General features: G+C 40.2%; 1 long non-coding RNA gene across 1 annotated transcript; it reads left to right on the forward strand.

The window, feature by feature from the left end:
- The first annotated feature begins 3,848 nt into the window (after positions 1–3,848).
- On the forward strand, positions 3,849–4,550 carry LOC139591374 (uncharacterized). Its single transcript, XR_011679626.1, has 2 exons — positions 3,849–3,937; positions 4,060–4,550. It is a non-coding gene; the product is annotated as an uncharacterized lncRNA (long non-coding RNA).
- Positions 4,551–4,836: the final 286 nt, after the last annotated feature.

The following is a 4,836-nucleotide window of genomic DNA, read 5'->3' on the forward strand; positions in this document are numbered from 1 at the left end:
CAGGTTCTTGGTATGAGAAATCTTTATTTTTACTTTTCTATTGTTTTAGTCTGCGATGTTGTGAATAAAACTCATACCACAGCAAAATCTAGTCACAACAAGGACAACAAAATCCCCATGTGGGTGAGAGCTGTTAAAACTCTGTTAGAGACTACTTACTAGAGAAATTGTATTTGCTAATGGGATTTTGTGAGAAATTACATTGTAGAATTTTGGCAAAGAAAGTGCTTTGGACAGTAATTTGTTTTTCTGAAAATAATGTTTTGTAATAAGAGTAACATGCCCGGCTCTATTTTCTGAAATGTATTCCTTGAGAGCAAATGGAAATCACAACTGTGCAGGCAGAGGAAGGATTTTGGCCATTTATGTGATTTGAAGAAATCACAAATATAATCCACCACCAGCAAGATACTGTGACATGTTTAACATTGAACTTTTAATTTAGTAAAAGCAAGTGAATCATGAAATAAATATATCTTTACTTGACGTGATACAAATGTAAGAAAAGCTGTACCAGACATTATAATGCCTTATTTTAGCAGATATGTGTTTGCATTTGTAGCTGTGGGCCAGATTTCAAAGCTGCCCTTTGGTAAATATAACCATGGAATAATCAAACCTCATTTCTTTATATTGGTTTCTACCAATGTACTTTTTTTGCTGTACAGTTGAGATTATTCAATCCAGACTGGTCTTCCTAGGAATTACTTTTCTGTATCTGTATATACTGGAATTTTGAGGATGAGAATTCAGTAGATTTTTTTTTAGTCATAATTAAGTGCATTGTTAAATTTAAAGGAGAATTTGAAGAATTTTAATAGGCTTTTTCTTAGAAAGACACTTGTACACATGCATCATATTAATGGTCTTCCTATATTTAGTTAGTTCTGCTGGTTTTGCACTGTGTGATTAGAGTATGACTACTTTGTTAATGCAATCCTGAAGTGTGAAAACTATCTTAACTTGAAATTTAACTTTATTTTATGAAGAAAATATTTTGAACATCCTGAACAAATTTCAAAGTATCATCTGCAATTTTGAACAGGACAGCAATCTACCACCTAAAAATCCCTATGGCAGGGAAAGAGCAGTTTTGAGTAAATAGTGTATTCTATGTTCATCCATCACAGCTTTCAGTTTCCTCTCCAAATGGACTCAATCATTTTATTGAAAAGATATCCCACAAACCAAATGCTGTCCATGATTAATTCCTACATGAGTTTGCTGTAACAGGCTCTTCTGTTACACTCTTGGCATGTTGTGCTGTTGGTTGCACAGTCTCTCTATGCATGGTCATACTAGTTAATTTTATGGTGGTTTTGGGTTTGGATTTACCTGATTCTCTTTCTTTTCTCCAATATTTTATGGTGCTATCTCCTTTCTTTGGAGGGTTCCTAAGGAAATGTCACTAACATACATACCTACCACATTAATAAATGGAAAATGAGTCTTATGTACTGACAAATGGCATTGTGTGATCTTCACAGAGAATTTCCAGGTGATTTAAAATGGTTTTTCCATTTGCAAAATCAAATTACATTTTTAATTATTCCTAACATCAGCTCATCTCTGGCAAAGTAACAAATAAGAGGGACCAAGCAGAAACAAAACAGCATTGACAGAATTGAGCAGGGAATTAAAATCAGCTAAAATTGAATGATTCTGTGATTCTGTGATAAGTGTTACGATACTGTGTACAATGCTGAGTTGTTTGTTACCTGGTTTAATGCCTACATGGTTGACATTTCTTTCTGCACAAGACACAGCACCACGTGTTCCTGACAGAGGCACAGAATGTGCACAGAGCAGCGCTCACATCACAGCCATCTTGTAGCACCTCTTCTGGCCTTCCAGCTTGCTCTCTCTCCCAACAATTATCTTAACCTTAGAGCACTCAAAGTTGGCAAAAATGGTAAAGATGTCCCTCTCATGTATTTTTAGGTCTGCATACTTTTTTGTTTTTAATCACTTCTGCAATTACTGTGAAGTAAGGGTCACGCATCTATAAAACCAATATAAAAACGTTCCCTCCAGCGAAATAGTTCTTTGCCCCCTGGTGGTGAATTAATTTTGAAAAATATTACAAAACACTTTTAGGAAAATTTACTTGAAATGAAAAATAAATGCTAATTGCTTCATTGAATACAGGTAATAATACACTGCTAAGCAACACTTAATGTGTTAAACATAATTAGAAAAAATCCTATTATGAGCAAGCTCCATCAATCTTTGATAGTCACTGCAGAATAGATTTAAAATAGTTTGAAAACTGCATGAAACCTTCAATACTTTAAAATCATGTCTTTACTTTTTTGGGGGGCGGGGGGTTGGCTAACATAAACGTCTTAGGAATGTAATGTAGTCTTGAAAATACCTTATTTCCACCATTCTTACTGGAAATGAACAATGGAAATTATATTCATCCAAACAGCATCTTTACATTGCCCCTCTCTGTATGTTGCCCATACATTGAGAGTTCCCATTCTGTGCCACTAGAATAACATTCCCTGAATAAAACTTTTTAAATAGTGTTACATATTTCTCAAAGTTGTCTAGAGGTTTTCAGCTTGCATATGCTGAGCATCTCCATATGTGAATAGACTACCAGCATGTCATTCTTGGAATAGTAATAACAAAATTAACATTGGTAGTCACCCATTTGCAATTTTAGCCGCAGATAATTTTGAAAGGTGTCAAGAATACATTGTTTAAAAATATGCCATTAGCCATCTAATCACTGATTTTGTTCTGTCTTTTAATTATTGTGTCTCCAAAACTTCTCTTTGAGAGTGCTTCCCCATGTTGATGTTCTTCTTCAGAAAAATATATATTAAAATTTAATGACAGACTATTGTCATGTCACGCAGCAAAACATTATACATTTATGCTGGGAAAAGGCCATTTATAATGATCAGGGCTTTCATATCTTGGCTTTACACTATTAGGATATGGCTCCTACGAAGATGATCTGAGTATATTACCATATCTTATGTGATGGTAATGTGGCTTCAGGTAATTTTTGAGTTTGGAAAATAGCATCAAAGGTATGGCATGCCCAGCAGGCACTATTGGGTTTTGGCACTAATGATGTAACATGAAGAAAAAGAAAAAAAACTAAGAGTAACGTAGCTTAAAGAGACAGCTGAGCTGCCCAGACCAGGCATTATGGGCTATTTCCTAAATAATATTCTTTCACGTCAGATGGACTGCAATAGCTTTCTGTTTTTAGCTCTGTTGCTTTTGCTTCTCTTCCCGTTTCCACATTTCTTTCTCATTACTTTGACTTACGTCTGACCTAAGGTATCAGCTGGTGTACACAAAGAGCATACTCCTTACAAATCTTTCCGTGGGCAGGGTTGCTATAAAGTGGTCCCGTCCCCACTGTCCTTCTTTTCCCACTGCCACTCTGGATGTCATCTTCTCTCCGTCTCCGTTCCATTCGCCTGATCGCGTGGCTAAACGCTAAACTGCATCTGCAAAATGCTCTGACTTCAGAAAAAAAAATCCTTAAAAAGGCAATAGCCAGGCCAGTCGCCTATGGGGACGGAGCGCTGCGGCACCGCTCGGAGCAGGGCTGCGGCTGCTGCTGCCCCGCCGCTGCGGCAGCACAGCCTCTTCCCTTCCGGGGCGAGTCCTGCGGCGTTCCTGCCAGCTGGGATGTGACAATTCCTGCAGCTGGGATGTGACAATTCCTGCCTGCGCTCTGCCCTGCCCTGCCCTGCCCTGCTGCCGGGGGAGCTGCTCCGGCTCCAGTTGTGCTGCGGGGTTTTGGCCAGTGGAAAAGCCACTTTAAGCGGGGCTTTTTTGCTGCCTGCTCTGCCCTCTCGTTCTGGCTCCCTCGTCGGGGCTCGCTGTCCCCGTGATCGTGCGAGTGCAGCTGTTCGTGGGTTGGGCTGTGAATTGGATCAGTGAAACATCTGAGTCTTTCTGTGCGTGTGTACGTACGTGTGCGCGAGCAGTTTTGTGTTGTGGTTTTGGGGGCTTTTTGTTCATTTGATCGTTTGTTTTTTGGGTTTTTTTGTTTTGGTTTTTTTTTTTTTTTTTTTTTTTTTTTTAAAGCTGGATCATCTCACCCATTTGACTTCTAACGTGGCCCACACGAGTTGAATGAGCGCGGCTGAGGAGGCAGCGAGCAGAGGCGCAGAGGTGGGAAGCAGCGCCTGGGCCGGGGGGAGGGCGCAGGGAACCCTTGAGCCAGCTTTGTGAGCAGAGAGAGGCTCCCTGTGCCCTGGGACTGCACAAAACCATGCACAAAACCATGCACAAAACCACGCCGAGCACCTACACTAACCAGCCGGAAGAGAGAACTGGAACAGACCGCAGAGCAGTCAGGCTGTCCAATTGCTGGAGATAAGGCTTTATCTTCAGGAAGAAAAGGGGTGGTCCCTTAATAAGCTCTTTCCCCTGGACGTCTGCTATTCACTTGGGACACCGAGATCGCAGGCTCTTTAGCTATTCGCAATATGATCGTGTGAATCCTACTGGGCTCATGAGGCATGTTGGTCTTTCAGTGCTATTAAAAACGCTAATAATAACTTGTTCACGCCTTGGGCCTTGGGTGCTGCTGTCAATTAGTGTCAGAACAGAGACTTATTTAAACAAATTATTTCTGTAAATGCTTCTTTCCCTTATGCTTTGTAAAGTAGAGCTTCATGACCAAGTGGACCTGTTTCAGTGACACCTGTCTGCATGTGCAGGCAAATTTGGGGCACAGAAAGGAAATGCTATCCTTGCCTTCATAGCTCTCTGTATCCTTCAGTGAAAGGAGCTGCCCAGCTGCAGAGCCTACATACAGGATTAAAAACTCTTCTCTGATCTTCTAGCAATTTAAATGTC

The sequence above is a fragment of the Agelaius tricolor genome, unplaced genomic scaffold, assembly GCF_023055355.1.
Source record: "Agelaius tricolor isolate 1412-34295 unplaced genomic scaffold, bAgeTri1.0.p SCAF_6, whole genome shotgun sequence".
NCBI classification, from domain to species: Eukaryota; Metazoa; Chordata; class Aves; order Passeriformes; family Icteridae; genus Agelaius; species Agelaius tricolor.